Source organism: Marmota monax, unplaced genomic scaffold, assembly GCF_021218885.2.
Source record: "Marmota monax isolate L192 unplaced genomic scaffold, Marmota_monax_Labrador192_F-V1.1 WCK01_AAM20220418_F8-fsc00174, whole genome shotgun sequence".
In the NCBI taxonomy this organism is placed as follows: domain Eukaryota; kingdom Metazoa; phylum Chordata; class Mammalia; order Rodentia; family Sciuridae; genus Marmota; species Marmota monax.
In genome coordinates this window covers 261,769-280,367 of record NW_026694860.1, presented here as the reverse complement: position 1 = coordinate 280,367, position 18,599 = coordinate 261,769, and the positions used below count along the sequence as shown (strand labels likewise).

The following is an 18,599-nucleotide window of genomic DNA, read 5'->3' as shown; positions in this document are numbered from 1 at the left end:
AAGTTTCTAACTGTGCTCAGCATTATCCATACTTACCAAGTATTTGGAACTGGGGGAGAAAAAAATACTAAGTAAAGAATGCAAATTCTGAGATGTAGCGATGTTCAAGGGCACCAGAAGACTGAACAATGACTGGAAAACAAAGTACTGAATGAACCCCAAGGAGTTTCTCAAGTTTGTTTTTAACTAGAAGCTTTTTAAAAGGTGAGACAGTAACTTCTTTACCTTTATGAAAACTATGCCCTACTACTTTGGAATTGCCACATCTGCAAATTGCACACTGAATTATAGAAGCTCTGGTGTTTTCTTCCAAGTCACATTTCTGCCAAAAACCTGTTTTTTTGGACTAGACTCAATCCTCAAATCCACTCATTTTCTACTCTGTTGAAGTTTATCGATCATTCTTTCTTTTTCTCCTCTCATTTCTCATGAAGATACACAGTTAGGGGGTTTTATCACAAAGGTACAAATAAAAAACGGCCCAATATGTTGGTGGCCACATGGTTAACTCACTGCTTGAGTGGCTGGTATCCCTGATCCAATCTGACATCTCTGCAAAGTTCCAGAGCTCTCACCATGTGGTCCCTTGTATTAAATTCATGAAAGCTGAAGAACTTCTTGCTGAAGCAAGAGTAATGGCAGAAAGGACTTAGCTGAACATAGAAGGCTATTCCAAGAGATGAGAAACAAACATGCAGTCTGGTGAACCATCAATTCCACTGTGATGACAAAAGAAGCAAAATTAAGGAACATACAAAAAACAACTTCCTTAGGGATAGGAACTTTGTTTAAAAAGAAAATAAAATTAGAAAAGAGGAAATTTTTGTTTTAGTGTATCCTTACTATTCTTTTTCCCCCCATTATCAGAATAAATGAAACTAGACTGTAGTGGAAGAGTGAAGTTAATTTTTTCATTTAAAGTAGTGATGAGTTACTTTTTTGTATTGTTTTATCTGTAAAAATAAAGTGACAATTTAACCACAAGGGAAATCTTTTTCTGAAGGAGCTCCTATGATATGGGTAGAGCATACCCAAACAAAATTCTTTTCAGTGACTACAAGTTGTTAAACAATGCCAGTCATTAGTACAGTAGTCGTGTAAGGTCTAAACAAACTAACCAACATAAAACTCAATTTTGAGTGGGAAGATGGCTTTCCTAGGACTATTAAGAAGACAAGAAGAAGAGGAGAGATTTTGTCCCTTTGCTTTGGAAATGCTGCCTAACCTATTATTAAAGCTGCTTTTTTATTTGCCTTAGCTGAGAGACTGGCAAACTACATTATTGTCTTTTAAAGCTGAAATGAATAGAAGATTCAGTTGTAACTCTACTTTGAACATGGCTGTGGAAGCCCTCTTGGTTATACTTTCAGGCTTGCAGTGTGTGGATGGTGCTGTATGCTTTACAAATTATATCTATGTCTTTTACCAATTTCAATCCTCACAAAAACAGTGTAACTTAAACAGAGATGATAGCTGACAAATCATAAAACTCATATATGGCTCAGCCGTGCCTGCCTGTTTTCAGTAATTCCCCCTGGTAATTTCTTTCACGGAATATGGCTCTGTGACATGTTTCCCTGTGCCAGTAATCATGGAAATAATTAACGCTAGATAAGCACTCTTCCTACAAAGTTATAGCTAAATGTTTTATTAACAGGGAATATAATACAGCTCATAGATCAAACATTACATATATGTAGACTGCCAAACACTGGGTTATAGTTTTATTTTGCTGAGAATGTGTAGGCTAGGTAAGTTTGTAAAAAGTCTTACTGAGTTTGTCTACATAAAGCCTGAAGACCTATACTTCTCCATCATGTGAGCTTCAGTTTCTATGGGGTCAGGAGAAGTGACTGAATTTTTTTTTCCTGGGCCCTTTCCATAAAAACTTGCATCTTTGTATCAATATAAAGCACAGTGTTTTCCTGGGTATTTGGCTCTAGTGGAATTAATCTGCATGGACAACACAGATGCAGCTTTTCTTTCCCACCTATGTTTGTAACGATTGTTTTGCTTGTTGGAAGCATCTGCTGGTGTTGTTGGAGCCTGGCACTCTGGGAATCTGCTCTTCACATCAGGTTTGATTCATATTTTGCCCTGAAAATGAGGTCGCTCCTCCTGATCGCTACGTGTCAGATCCATCTATCAGGCTTTTTTGCTTCCCAGCAGTCTACTGCTCTCCACAGTGTCCGTCAAAATTGTGCTTCGGTGTCCTTGCAGGACTCTATCTGTCCTCACAGCTTGTGGCTGTCCCTACATTAGCTCACCAAACCACATCTGCTCAGTTGTCCTGTTGTCATCTATTCTTCTCACCTGTGGAACTCCAGTGTGACAATCTAGGCTGGCAGGCTGGCTGCATACCAAGACTTTATTGTTGATGATGATCCTGACTTGACATTTAATGTTAAGCATTATTCACAAACACATGGGAAGAATCAGGTAGGCTTTTCTAATCCATCTCTGTCTCATATCTATGGATGAGGATGCACATTATATATCTCTACACCTTATTTTGTGTAGGAAGAAGGGTGTTGTCTTGGTGTTTCCAATTTTTTTTAAGTATCCTGTTTGTCTTTTAATCTAATTTTCTCCTTTTATTAATTCTGGTCAACTTTAGGCAAAGTGCTACTTATGTAACATTAGCTATAAATTTTACATAGTAGTTCCAAACCTCATATGGAATTACTAATGCTTTTTCTATATAGCTCTTCTCTGCTGAATAGTATCTAAGACCTAAATGCCACCTTGTGAATCACTAGTCGTATTGCTAGTGAAAACTATAATCCTGTCAGGCCATAGTCAATACCCATGCAAAAACACCATGTGTTTTCACATTTCACTACTGAAAGAAATGTGTGAAAAGGAATTAAAATGATATTCCAATCATGGGTAGACCTGTGTTGTCTTCCCTTTGAAAGAAACACAGGATAATGATGGAACCACATATAAATATTGAGTTTTAATTTAAAAGTCCCCATATGTGGTGACTGTCTTTGTTGAGTTTTCCAGCATTTGCATCCTCTTGACCTTGGGAAGCTGCTTATCAATTATGACTGATAGGCAGAGTTTCTTTGGCCTTCTACAAACATAACTGTACAATAAAAAGCTCTGTCAATTAACTGCTGCTTAAGCAGTTAGCTACAGTTACAAACTTGAGCACAACTTGAGGGCACAGGTCAACCTTTAAAGTGATTATAGGCTAAACCTTTATTTTTCATACGGAAAATATGAAAAATAATGCTCTAATATTTCAATTAATATTTATGTCTAAGAAATGTGCTAAATATTTTTGTATTTACTGTCTTATCTAATCCTGAGGATAATCTATGAGCTTTTTTATTTTCTCCATTATATAAATCAAGAAATTGAGTCTTACAATGGTTTAGTTAACTGGATGGTTATATATCTAGTAAGTATTATGGAAAATTAATACCTCTGGAAGGTCCATGTTCCCTCTATTCATGATGCTGTGATTACATATTAAATTTTTTGTAAAAAAAATCATTATAATTGCTCCCCTCACCTTCAGGAGATACAGTCAGGGCTCCCAGTGGATGTCTAAAGCCACAGATAGTACTAAATGCTCAATAAACTTTATTTTTTTTCCTATACGCTCTGCAGCCACATGGTACCACATTAATCTGCCCTTCATGTTATATGTCCTGGTGCCACCTACTCCTATACTTTGTGGCCACTACTTAGTGAAATAAGTGTTACCTGAACATTAAGTACTATATTTTTGTGACAGTCAGTCTCATAACCAAAACAACTACTAAGTGACCTAAGGGTCACTGCATGGATGTGCTTAACTAAGGAATGGTTCACATCCCGGGTAGGACAGTATGAGAAGGTATGAGACTCTGATACTACCCAGAACAACATGCATTTTAAAGCATGTGTTATTTATTTCTAGAATTATCCATTTAATATTTCTGCACCACAATTGACTCTGGGTAACTGAGACCTCAGAAAGCAAAACCAAGGATGGGGTGGGGGACTACTGAACTGCAAAACTGTGCTTGACATAGACCAGTCTCAGAGAGGTGGAATTGTTTAAGAAGTAATATCAAATGAAGTAACTCAACTTTTCCATCTGAAGTTTTCAAATCTTATAAAGAGAATTTAAACACAAAGCCTTCTGGAGTGTTTGGTAAAATCCCCCTTTCCTCTTCTCACTGTAGCTCCTACAATCTCACTTTCTCTGGGTCTCACTTAGAAACTCCATGAGGAATCCCTACTCCTTTCCAGACTAGAGCCTGGGGTCTTATTCAAAAGGACACTGTTCTACTACTCTTGTCCTCCTACTTCTCTAGCCATAATTCCAGTTTTTTCTCATTCTCACTATTATGCAGCATCACAAAAGCCCATGGAATCAATAGACAGCAGAACACCTTCCCAGGAGGGTGTTGGGGACAAAGTAGGAGATAGCCCAAGTGAGTGAAAGCCAGTACCTTCTTCAAAATTCAGCATAAGAGGAAGCTGGAAGTAGGCAAGTCATATTAATTATTTTTTATAATTAAATTAATAAATCATATTAATGATTGTCCTCCAAAACAAAAAGAAATCTAGAAATATTTCTATAAATAAAGACTTTTTAACAAATCAGCACTTGCCTGGAAAAATAATTATGCTATGCATAATATATTATTATTATATATAATATATTATTATATATATTATTAACTTACATTTTACCATCCCCATTGATGGTTGTTTAACCCACCAATACTTGATGGGCTGGGGTGTAGCTCAGTGGTGGAGCACTCAAAGAGAATGTTTGAGCCCTTGGATTTAATCCCCAGCACCCCAAACTAAATAAAACATGGTACCTATGTGATGTACCTCTGGGATAAATTTGTCTAGCTCCTGGTAGAATATTTTTCCTATTTCTCATATTTTTCATCTTGGTCAAAAATAGTTTATCAGATACGGAAATTTTTAAGTACGACTACAAGGTCCCCAATGTTAATTGTAACACTAAAAAATGAAAGCTCAGTTCTGAAGATTTCACTTCCATATCAGAGATGTATTTTGAATGAAGCCCAAATAACAAACAACCACAAAATCTCTGCAGCATACAATAATGAGCATTTATCCAGCTCATGGGTCTGTGGGTCACTTGGGGTCGGCTGGTCTCAGCTGCTTTGCTTCTGTAGATGGGGATAAGCTGGAGATTAGGCAACTGGCTCCACAGCAGTTTAATTTTATTCTATATGTCACTCATCCTACTCCTTGGATAAGCTGGTAAACCTGGGCAAGTTGTCACAACCATTGTAAAAGTGATAGAGAGTAAATTCAGTGGTGCGAACATTGTTCAAACCTTTCATTGCATTATGTTCACGAATGTCTCATTGATCAAATAGGTCATGTGGTCAAACCATACAACCCTCATTTAAAAAAAAAAATAGAAGGATGGGGGAAAACTTTCTATTTCCTTATTGGGACAAACTACAAAGCCACATAGCAATGGGTATGGATAGTGGAGAAGTAATGGATAGTGGAGGAGAATTGGGGACATCAATAAAGTCTACTACAATTGATGACCTATTTTTCTTGATTATCACCACACCAGAAGTTAGTCAGTGTTCCTTTTCGTTATGGTTTGAATATGAGGTGTCCCCCAAAAGCTCACGGGTGAGACAATGCAAGAAGGTTCAGAGGAGAAATGATTGGGTGTAAGGGTCTTAACCTAATCAGTGAATTTACCCCCTGATAAGGATTAACTGAGTGGTAACTGAAGTGGTAGAGGGTGGCTGGAGGAGGTGGGGCACTTGGGGCAGGGTTTGAGGTATATATTTGTATCTGTCAAGTGGAAACCTCTTGCTTTCTAATCATCATGTGAGCTGCTTTCCTCTACCATATCTCCTACCATGTTGTTCTGCCTCACCTCAAGCCCCAAGGAATGGAGCCTGCTGTCTATGGATGGAGACCCCTGAAACCATGAACCCCTGAGTAAACCTTTCCTCCTATACAATTGTTCTGGTCAGATCTTTCAGTCTCTGTGGAGAAAAAGCTGAATAAAACACATTTGATAGTGTCAGCTCTAAGTGCCGGCACCATCCATCCATCCATCCATCCATCCAGTTATCCATTCATTTGTTAATCTTTTAACATAATACTTAGTCCCTAGACAAGTGCAATTTAGTAGAAATATATTGTGAATGACATGGAATTTTAAATTTTCTAGTAGCTGCATTTTGAAAAGGTAAAAGAGATAAAATTAAATATAATAATATATTTTATTTAACCAAGTCTAAAATAGTATCATTTCAAGGTGTAATCAATGTAAAAGTCACTAAGACATTTTACTTTTTTTTACACTAAGTCTTAAAAATCCAGTGAGATCAAGAATAACTCAGTTTGGACCATTTGTCTTTCAAGTGCAAAAACACACAGGTAAATAGAGATTGTTATATTAGTGAAATTTTCAATTGTATACTGAACTTGATGCTGAGCATACAAAACACCTGCCTTTATGGATCTTATAATCTAGTGATAAAGATAGGAAAAGAAAAACCCAAAGCAATAAATAATTGTAACTGATGCTATAACAGACCCAGGTAGAATGGTAAAATGGAAAATGATAAGAGCATCAGTTTAAATAGTACAATCATTATAAATCTGAGTCCACGTTTTAAACTGACTCTTTTTGGGGGAATATTTTGTGTCTATACATCTCAGATCTTGTCAGGGAACTGTGCAGGAGCTCCTCTCCTTATTCTAATAGCTCTCTCTTACATAACCCAACATGAAACTCATCAGATTCCCCAATCTCTCATCATGATTTAGTTAGAAACATTTCAACATGCCTTTTCAAAATCTCTTATAGAGAGCCGTCAGGGTGCTCCTGTCGGCCAACAAAGATGCAATTGGTTGCAAAACCAATATAGTAAGGGGATATTACATGAGATCTTATTACCAGGTGGATAAATTTCCACATTATGACTTTACCTGATAAGAACCTAACTTTTCATGATAGGAAAGTTGAATGGCAAAGTTGTTTTTCCTGGTGCTTATCTGCTTTAAAAAAAAAAAAAAATGTAGGTGGTTATAGAAAGAATGCATAATGAAATTAGATAAAAGGGAGACTATTGCTTCAGAGGTAGTAAAAGGAATAACAAAAACAGAGAATGGAGAAGGTAAGAAAAAAAGAAACATTAACAGTGTTTATCTATTCTTAACCTGATTAAGTTTGAAACCCTTCAAAAAAAGGTTCAACTTTTCCACACTAAACTCTCCAAGCAAGGTTGATCCAAGAGGGTAATTTTTAAAACGCAATTATTGTCTATTGAAGTTGCAGATAAAGTACACTGGCAAGAAGAGGGAGATAAGGTATTTTCTTTGTAGTCTAAAAAAAAAAATTCTGATGTTTCTTTAAATATATAGACTTAGCTTAAAGAACCGAAAGCACTTTTCTTTAAAAGCTGTGAATCACCTTGAGATTTCTTTTTCTTTTAAAATTCTGTTTTGCTTACTGCATGCCTTTTCAGTGGTGATACATTGCTTTGATTGTTTAGCCCACTGATATCAAAACTACTTTGAGCAAATGCACTCACGTGTCATTGTTCCTTGGGCAACAGGGCGTACCCCAGGAAAGGCTCTTGGAATAACATTCTCGGTGAACCCAGAGCTCCCCTGATTTTTCATCTCTGATATAATCAATATTTGCCTCTGAATAGTAAACAATTGAAGTGGCTTGGGGGTCTACAGTATAGAGAGCGTACTAGATTTTAAAAATCTGAGATGCTGTTTTCACAAGAAATTACTGAAAACTACGGTTGTAACTCTGTGTTTTCATACTAGACACTTTAGAAAATGACTATAATTATATAGAGAAGAGAGTCCAGATTACATGGTGGGCTTTTTACACTTTAATTACAAAAATATATTTGTGCATCTACTCCAGTTTTTCGTGAAGGATTTAAACTAGAACAGCAACACTGGTCTTGTGTTTAGCAACAAAGGATAGTTCAGAGTCAACCATTGTCAATAACATTTTTGTTGTTGTTGTTACCAGAAAATGCAGAACAGATACCTCTCTCCCCCCCAGCATTTGACGTTCTGGATTTTAACACTGAAATATTTTGGGTCATCTCATTTCATTGAGATGTTTCCAGAAGGGGATTAAAAAAATTGAGAAGGGTGAAGCCACAGTAAAACTAATGATAGATTAGTGCTTTCTAAATTGGTGTTCTTGAATGAAATAAAAACTGTGATAAGGCAAAACCATCAGGAGGTAGGGAGCCACCTCTTTCTCCTGGGATCGGGAAGTATGCAGGGAACTTTGATTATGATAATAATAGAAAGTTTGGCATTAGAAACATCATCATATACTCAAGGACAGGAATTGGCCCTGTGAACAGGGAGTGCCTCTGTTGATCTAGTTGCTTAGTGAAGAATGAGCAGAATAGCTGGCAAAATAAATAGTAAGGATGTGTGAAACCTTGTGTGTAAAACCTTGAGAAGTGACTTAAAGGAGTTTAAGCTGAAGTCATTAAATAAATCGTTGCTAAAAAAAAATAAGAATTTTATATCACCATCACTTAGGGAAAGGAAAGCATAATCCTAATAAGTTATACTCTGTATATGTATAATATGTCAAAATACACTGTACTGTCATGTATATCTAAAAAAGAACAAATTAAAACACACACACACACGCACATGCACACATATACTCACACATACACACACGCAAAGAAAGGAAGGCACATCATAAATAATCACTGGTGAACAAATGAAGGGATGTTATTTAATTAAACAAATTTTACTATGAGTTCACCTATTTCTGGATATATAAAAAAAGGGATGTTCTAAGAATCAGTCCTTCAAATACAACTATCTGTGCCCCACCTGCATGAGGTTACTTCTGTTCCTCCTGCTGGGTCTCATAACTCAGATGCAGCTAAAGCCAATGGCAGGAAAGTGACAAGAGCTAAATATAGGCAGCCAGATAGGAGCACAGTTCTCACATTCTAGTTTTGAACTAGAACTCTAGCCTTTTAACTGTGGCCTGACAGAGAAGTACAAGAAAAAGAGAGAGAGAGTTTTAATCCTAATATGCTTACGTGAACAGAGTGCAGAGCAGCAGGGCTGTTTCAATACATCTTGTTAACTGAAAATTAATGACAACAGAATCTAAATCAAGGAGGTTTTTTTCCCACATGTTCATTGAGAGCATGAATACTTTGCAAAAGTAAATCACCCAAGAGAGGAAAAAAACTCAGATTTAAAGATTATCATTGAAAGCTCACCTATGACTTCTTTTTATAATCTTAATTCTGATTGCCTTTGACATTTCTGAATTTCCAGTATATATAAAGTATTACAAAAAGAAAGGCATGTTATATGTCTTTGAAGACTAATAATGGAACAAGTTAAACATATTTTCAAATAAATGCACATTTGAAACAGACATCCAACCTAGATTTCATTTATTTACTCAGCAAAGCAGTGATACAGAGGAGCACTAGCAGAAGATAGAGTTGAAAAAAGATATTACATAGAATAATCTATTTATAAATATGGAGAGAGAAAACTTGGACTTTGCCTTTTCTTGAGGATATAGATCATCTAGACAAAAAAATACAAAAGTACAGCAGCTCTCTTCTCATGGTTTCTTTAAGCTCACTTATATTTTTAAAATTCTTTTTAATTTCTTGCATAGTGAAAGAGTGGTCATCCAGCTAAATGAGAAAACTATGCCAAGGCCGATCCTATATGCAGATGTTCTTCCCTTTGGTCAAACTATCAGAAGCTCTGCCAGCCTGAGTTTGTGTGGTCCACAGAAACCCTATTAAGCAAATTCTGGACCAAGCTCTAGTAAAGCAATAGCTACCAATATTTTGCTAGGAATCTTCTGTCCCAATAATCAGATCAATGTAAGATCTACATTTAGACATGGGAAAGTTTTATTCATTCAATAAATAACTAAGCAATTTCTTCATCAAAATATATTTTCCTCCTTTAATTAGACCAACCCTCAATATTTCTATAGTAGTTAACTTTATTTCCACTAATGATTATCATTTATTATCAGTAATGATTATAACTATTTCCACGAATGATTATCATTATGTTTTTGTATTTTTATATTAAAAGTAGAGTTTTTATAAGCTTAGAATTCTAAAGTGTTTTATATAAGTAAACACTCAACATTTTTATTAAAAACTGATAGGCCACTACAATATTGCTTTTAGAAAGTTTATATTTTCACTATGTCTTTATGTATTTCTTTGCTTCTCTGTATCTTGTCTGTTAATTAATACTTTATTTGATTTACAGCAGGGTGCCAGGGATTTTTTTTAGTTGAAAACATAGTTCTCACTTGTGTAGAAAACTGCTATCAGAGTAGAAATGAGAGTGCATATTAATAATAAACTTGGCCTTGGGTGTATGTGCATGCACACACAAATTGCACAAAGAAGGACTTTACCTAGAATTCCAGAATCATATACGCTTAGACATTAAAGGTGCTGGGAAAACATAGGGTCAGTGAATCTCAACCAGGATGAAGATTAAAACCACCTGTGCAACTTCTGGGGCTCAGTTTCTCTACCTCATATAAATTCAACTAGATCTTTGAGGATGGGACCCAAGTATTGGAGGGGTATTTGATTTTTTTTGTTTTGTTTTGTTTTGTTTTAAACCCAGATATATTCTCAAATGAAATGTCTAAAAACTTCTGTTTCAGTCCAAGATCTTTTTATATGGATGTATAATATAAGAATCCTTCAGGAAAAGAATTTATTTCAGGCCATAGGAGAACCTGGATTGGTAGCCACATCACCTGGCCCCAGTCAGAGCTATTTTAATAACAATCTAATACTCATATGCTTTTCATTTTTCATTTATATGAACTTTCCATTGATGAAATAATTAACAGAGAGAACCATGCATTTTTATTATAAATTTGACTGTGAACTAGAGAATTGCTGTCATGCAGTAAGTATATAAAGTAATGTATGAATTTCCTGCACTTTCTAGGATGGTTTACCTCCTTGCCTTCCACTGTAACTAAACAAGTCTTTGATTATTGTGAAGGACTTTTGAGACATATTTATAACCTGGATTTTATATAAAACAAGTAGATATCTTAAGTCAGTTTACCATATGTAAACCCACTTTTAAAGACATCCTATAAACTTTGTGTAACTCACTTTCTGAGAAACATTCTGAGAAGACAGCACCAATAACGTGGGCCCTGAGCCAGCAGAACTGAAGATATAGTTAAACATTTTCCTGTTCTTTGACATCTATCTTTTATGTGTATGTGAATCTGTTGAGCCCATCAAAGTCTAAAATATTTCAATTCAGCATAAAATTGCTGTACCAATTGTTATATGGCATATGTTTTATCTTGTGGAGAGATGGAAAAGCATATCTAAATGCATCGTGTCTAGGCTTAGAAGTAATGCAAATCTTCTGTCTTGCCTATGCCAGAAATAAATGAAAACGATAGCAGATAAAGGCTAGGAACATTTTTCTCTTTTGCACTCATGCAAAATGTTGTGTGAAGTGATCATCATCATGCATTCAGCATCCACTGTAAGCCAAACATTCTGTCATGGGCAGAGCATGCAGAAGTCATAGTCCTTGTACTCAGAAGACTCCCACAAAAAGACAGAAAAATTCAACCATTATTCATCAAAATCAAATAAACGAATATACTTTAGAATAGTTAGGAGTAAAGAACAGACATTACATTTTTTAAAAAACTCATAAGAATAGTCTATGAATTATGAATAGAGCTATGTACATTCACATAATTCTTCAACCAATTACAAGAATTCAATAAAGAATAATTTATCTAATTGCACAGTGTCTTCTCCCCAGAGGGTCTCTTTCTGGCCTACCAGTCACTGTTGAGTAAACACGGATGTTGTGAGGGATACACCAACCAAAGAGAAATCTTTGGAATCATCTGAATAAGTGACTTCTGCAATCACTAGCAGGATGTAGTATCCAAATCAACACAAATGACTTCTGACTCCAAGATTTCCTCTTCATTCTCAAAGCTCCATGTTGCACAGGTCTCTAGGTTTTCTGTAAGAACTGGTTTGTGGGAGACAGATCCTCAGAGAAATGCACATAGGTGAGAAATCATACTACTACTCACATCTATCCATACCTTCCCCTGCAAATTTAGTTTCTATAGTTATATTCCAGTCCTGTCTCCTTGTAATGACCTTATTTTCAGATCTTCTTAATGGAATATTGAGATTTTCCAAGCTCCTCAGTCTCTCACTGGTGGATAAAATCACAGAAGGCTGATCATCTAAGGGTAATTATGGATGTGAATTTTTCACTTGTTTGGTTCTTATCATATACTATTTCTTGTTTCCTTGGCGAATTTTCGAAATTTCAAGGTAAAGTTTACTTTTTATCAATAAGAATTGTCATAGTTGTTCAACATCTGTTAATTAGACTTAGCCAAAGGGGAAAAAATTCTTTCCATTGCCAGGGATGCAAGCCAGGGCCTTGAGCCTCTAGTCAAGCCCTCTGCCACTGACCTATTCCCCCCAGCTGAGCCAAAAGGAAAAAACAAAGCTTAGATTTTTAAATCAATATTGAGAGGTATACCTACACAAAGTAGAAATAAATGAGCAATCTCATACTCTTAACAAAAGAAACCACTAAATAAAAAACCACCAAAAGAAATACCAAAGATTTATACTATAACTATAGAATATATATCAATTTTTGTGCAAGAGGACAAACCCAATTCTGTCAATATATTCAGAAGTTAATAAATTTTTAAAAAGTGTTTACCAAGTGAAATACTCTACACATGAATATCAGTTATTCCCCTACATGAAAGATGCTTGTGTAAAGAAGTACAGCATGAGAATCTGTTCTTCCATCATCTAGTTAACTATTCTCCCTTTCTCTCTCTCTCTCTCTCTCTCTCTCTCTCTCTCTCTCTCTCTCTCTCTCTCTGAGTAGAAGAATATGAGCAAATAAATAGTGCCTCTTCAGCCTACCTTTCAGAATTTAAGTTATGGGGAAAATGAACTCATGACTAACATCCTGGTGGATTTTCTTATTTTGCTTGAAAATCAATTGAGTATTAAATCATGATTCACTGGCTTCCTAAAATATCTGTTAGTACTCTGGAGGGAAAAGTGTAAAATAGCCTGCTCTCTGCTTTTTTAAGAGAAGTATTTTTAGTCACTTTCAAAATGCATTTCACAGAGGATGGTTCCTTTTTATCTTTTATTCCTTCTTTTTTCTTTTAATTTTACAAACTCCTCAACAGATTCAATACCCTGAGAAAACTGGAAAGTATTTATAACTGAACAACAGTCTATGGAAACCCAAAGGCAATTATTTCATGTATAAATGTGTCTCAGGCAAATTTCAACTTGTTTTTAAGAACCAGAAGATGAAGCTTGCTCAAGAATTTTATACAAGTATAAAATTTGCATTCTTTTATTTCCTGGTTTCTCAATTTCTGGATCTCTGCTATCCTAATCATGTCTACCTTTTTCCAGTTTGGAAGCCATTATCTAGCCACAGCTAACATGGAAGCCCTGGAGAACCATGTATGCCTGGTCCTCCTGTGTAGCATAGCACACTCCCACCCCTCTGTCAGCTTGTCTGTAGGCTCCCTTTGCTATTAGACTCCCTTAGGAAATATTCCTCCTATTTTGAAGGTCTAATATCTAGAAATTAATTTGTATTGGGGGTAACTATTTTCTAAAAATAATTGATCCCTACTCAGAAAGGCTTTAGCTGTTAGCTGTTACACCTACTGAATTTTTGCTTCTATTTTGAATATAAATCATTTCTAAAGAGAAATGTAAAATATTTGAAAATATGACAGTGACAATAACAAATGTCATGCATGAGTATTTGTTCATCTAACAGCCCTGTGTATGAAGGTTTTCCATATCATGCAGAACAGCTCCTTTATAATTAATCTGTGCACATTATGTAGAATTGTGATCAGATACCTAGATCCTATTTCCCACAGTTCTGACGGCAATAATATATTTCCTTTTTTTCATTTCTAATCTTATAGAAAAATTGTATCCTAGCCATTGTGAGAGAAAACGAACTTCAACTTTTTAAAAAGGAATCGGAAATGAATTATCAGTATCAGTAAAGTCAGATACTCCTGAACCTCAATTACTTGCATAGCATTCTGCTATAGGATATAAAAGACATTTCTTGCCTTCAATATGCTTATAAGTAATTCAAAAAACAAAATATGAAGGGAAAATTAATAACATGAGCCAGTTCTTGGGTTATTGAAAGACAATAGTTCATTCATTCAACAAATATTTATTGAGTGCCTAGTATGTATTAAGCATGTTGTTAAATGCTGTGTATATAAAAATGAGTTAAACAAAACTGTTTTTGTCATATAGACCAATAAGGCTGAAAAATAATGAAAGGTTTGGATGGTGTCAAACCACTGTATCCTGAGACCAGTGGTAAAGCATTGAAGTTTTTTTTAAACAATTTAATTGACAGTGATTAAATTTGTGTTTTTAAAAGATCACTGTAGATGCTATGAGTAAAATATAATGCAGAGGAAAAATCTATAATGGGAGACTGAAAGAAATCCTACAGTGTTCTGGAAATTAAACATAGTCTTAGAGGTCGTGGTATAAGAGGAAGAAGGAAGAGAGGATGGAGAGAAAAGGATCAAAGTAGAGATTTAAAAATTATTCAGGAAGTAAAATCAAAAGGATTTGAAACTAGATACTGAGCCTCAGGGAGAAAAGAAGGTCAGATCTACTCTGATTCATTATTAAAAGTTTGAAGCCAACTTGGTTGTTGACTTTTCCAACTGACAGCTGATGGTTCTATTTACATGAACATGGAACATTGGAGGGAAGGTGTGTTTAAGGGGAAGGATTTATGGGCTCTATTATGGACAAACTCAGTTTAAAGAATCCTCAAAACATCCAACTTAAGATGTCATCTAGATGTCATCTAGTTAGAAATGACTGGAGACAAGAGGAAAAATATTAAGCTAAGGATAAAATTCAAGAGTCATCAAATGATATCATTATAGACCTTGATGAGTACTCTTATTAGCATATACAGTGGATAACATAGTGGTTTAGATTTGTATCATCTCATTATGAATTATAAGAATCTCAAAATGTTTCCTGAGAGGAGTGCTGAGTCATACTAAATAAATAAATAGAAAAAGATGAAATATGGATAAGAAAGCAGATGATTATTAAAGAATGAAATGTTATTACTGTTGTTTTGTTTGTTTGGGATGTTTGGTTGTTGTTTTTGTGCTGGGAATTGAACCCAGGGCCTTACCCATGCTCGGCTCTACCACTGAACTATGTATATCCCCAAACATTTTTAATTTTCTTTTAAAACTGGGTCTAAGTTGCCCAGGCTGGCCTAGAACTGCCAACCTCCAAGTAGCTGGGAATACATGTGTGTGTATACATAGCACCCAGCAGCTCTTGTGTTTTAAACAGAAGTAGGGTCCAGTGAAATATGTATTAAGAAGTCTTGAAGCAATTACAGGACATTTTGCAGTGTTTAGGAAAGTAGGAAATCTGTTAACAATAGACGAGGAAAAAGATAGTGAGAGCCTGGGGTACAACTGAAGAAGAAATGTTAATGAAAGGGAGATAGTGAAGCAACAAGTGTGAAAAGCATTTTATAGAAAAGAATCCAGGACACAGCAAGATAATAACAAAGAACTCTGGGGTGCTCCAATCTTTTCTACTGAGATTTCAAGTAATGTGATAGTTTGGCACCAAGGTAAAGATGAGATCCTGCTTCTCTCCTTTCTTAACACTGGACCCTCTTTCTTCAAAACTACCCTGACCTTGGCTTTTCACTCCATTTTGTTCTAATTAGTTACCAACACCTCGTGTCTCATTATTCTTCATTTGCACAACTTTTGGGAGAGTCAAAAGAAGGCAGATTCCCACCTCTGTCACATAAAGGCTGTCCTTGACTCTACAGAATGAGAACTTTCCTTATTGTAGATTATATGCCAAGGAGTTAAAAGATAGATGCCACAATAATCTTTGCAGTGACACTTGCTTTTTAGCAATTTTGGGGGGTGTTTTGTCAACCAGAAAATCTTCTCTCAAAAAAAAAAAAAAATAGAAAACTAAGTGGTTTAATTCCAGTAGAGTTCCCAAGTAACTGGTGTTGGTTTAGCTGCTTATCAATAACCAGGGCTGTAGCCTTATTTCTCTGGATATTTATTTACATCATGATGAAAAGACAATAGTTCTACCTATGGAAGAGAAGAGAGAAGGAAGCATCTTTCTGTTTATCTAAAAGCAATATTCTGTCAGGATTTCTTCCCAGCATATTTCACATAATTTATGGGCCAGAATACGACCACTTTGATGTCTCTTTGTGAAACACAGCAAGGAAGAAGGTTAGGAATGGTTTTATGATGGTCAGGAAATAGGTCTTACATGAGAACTATTGTCATACAATGTATTCTGTGCTTGTGTGTGTAGTACATTCTTGTCACTTTATATTTGACATTTTTATTTATTTCTATGTTTTGCTTTCTTCCTACTCTTCAGGAAAATAATTACATGATTGAATACCAATTTTTAAAATAGAAATGTTTTATTCTCTTTTTCTATTAACCACTAACAAATTTCAGCTCAACTCATTCAACAAAGATGCTAGAATTTCAATTTTCCTGAGTAGGCAACACATCTTGGGTAGAAAAAAAAATATTATTCTTGTATATGCCTAATTATCTTGGCAAGTGTTACCCATGTGAAAGACAATATAGCAAAACTACCAGATGATTCCACCGGGATTTAGTAGAGTATCCTATTTTATCTTTTACAGGGTATAATAGTTTCATATGAAGATGTATTTCCAAGAGACCTCATCAACCTTAACTTAGAGAGAAATTCAGCACCAAAATACAGCACCTGCACATCAAAAATAAGTAATCATATCACTTGATGCAATGTTTAGAAAAAAATAGTCAATTAAAGCAATAGGATTTCTACCAGTATTCTCTGCAGGCAGTATCATCATGAAATTCTGACTTCATAATGACATGAAATTTTAAATGACAACTGTGCTAAATCAGGGAGCAGCAAGCCCAGGCCAAGTTTAAATTTAGTAACAGTGCTAGTTTACTGAAAATAACCTTCTCCATGGATGATTCTCTGTGAATTACAGGTGACCTACTGTTGGTTTTTCTGTTCTGTTTAGAGATAATCAGTTATCTACTGGCTTAAGCCTTGGTGGCTTCTCTTCTCATCTGCATTTCTGGTGTCCACCTGAGGAGTCTCCTTGGCCAATCTTAACACCCTTGGAAATTGAAGAATCCACCACATATATTCTTCTTGATTGTCTCTATCGTATGTTCAAAACTTTCTGGATGAGCACAAGGATTTGAAGGTAAGTGAATTTTGGAGGTAACTCACATATCTATGTAACTTTACATCAAAAGTGAAAAACATTTAAAAAAAAAAACATATGAAAGTTAAAAGCAGTTGTTAAAGGTCAGAAATAGAGCTGCCTATGTGCAGTTCTACAGAAAAAAAAAGAGAAAATAAATGAAATATAATGTTTAAATTGTTGAATGTCATGAATACATAAGAAAGGCACAGTGGAAATCATGGAAATCCAATAATCATTCACACAAAGAAGCATGACATACAGTGGTTCTTGGACTTTAATATGCCTAACAGTCACATAAAGGTAAGAGAAAGGTCTTTAAAATGCTGATTTCTGGATATATTTCATGGAAACTTTAATTCACTAGGGCTGAATTATGGCCCAGGAATCTGCATTTTTACAGTTACTTAGCCTTAAGTGATCTTGGTGCATTTGGGTCTAGGACCTTAAAGAAACATGAAATTGGAATTCAGAGTAACATATTTTTCATTTTTAAACTTTATGTTAAATTGGACTTTTATAGTATTTGTTTCCTTTAGTCACAAGAATAAATAAGGAAGGAATGATTTTAGCACAGAAGCACTAAATTAGTGCTCCCTTTTAGCCCTCCAATTTGAAATATTAATTCTCTTTAATATTTCCTCTTTTCTTAGATTTTAGAACCAGTTTAACTTTTTTTATTTTTAAATTCATTTTTGGTGCCTTATAATTAATTATACATAATACAGGAATTCATTATACCATATTCACGTATGCACATAGCATAATTTGATCTATCTCATTTCCTGCACCTTGCCTTTCCCTTTTCTTCTCCCTCCCTAATTTGCTTGGTCTACTCTGCTGATCTCCCTCCTATTATTATGATTATTTTAATTAGTGCAATATATCATATATTTAATAGGACTCATTGTGGTATATTTATACATGGACCTAGCTTAGTTTGGTAGATTTCATTCCCCAGTACTTCCTCATGCCCACCCTCATTCCTCCCTCTACTCTACTGATGTCCCTTATATTTTCATGAGATCCTTTCTTTAAAAAAAATTTAATATTCTCTTTTACAATTCAACATGATGAGCTCATTCCCAATTGCCCCTGTCTTTCTTTCATAGTGATAACCCTGGTATTGTTCTCCTTAGGTATCACTCTGTCCTGTGTAATGTTTTGATTTATTTAGATGCTTAGGGTTATTGAATGTAATTATACGAAATGTCTAGAAGATAAAATAC

The 18,599-nt window shown here is 35.1% G+C and overlaps 1 protein-coding gene across 2 annotated transcripts in view; it reads left to right on the top strand.

Annotated features, from left to right (window-relative positions):
* Nucleotides 1-17,103: 17,103 nt before the first annotated feature.
* The window catches only part of Hs3st5 (heparan sulfate-glucosamine 3-sulfotransferase 5), a 161,966-nt gene continuing 160,470 nt past the window's right edge, over nt 17,104-18,599 (top strand). For both annotated transcript variants that reach the window (XM_058573253.1, XM_046426445.2), the window contains exon 1: nt 17,104-17,370. The gene's annotated coding sequence lies outside the window, so the exon portion shown is untranslated. The remainder of the gene's footprint in view (nt 17,371-18,599) is intronic.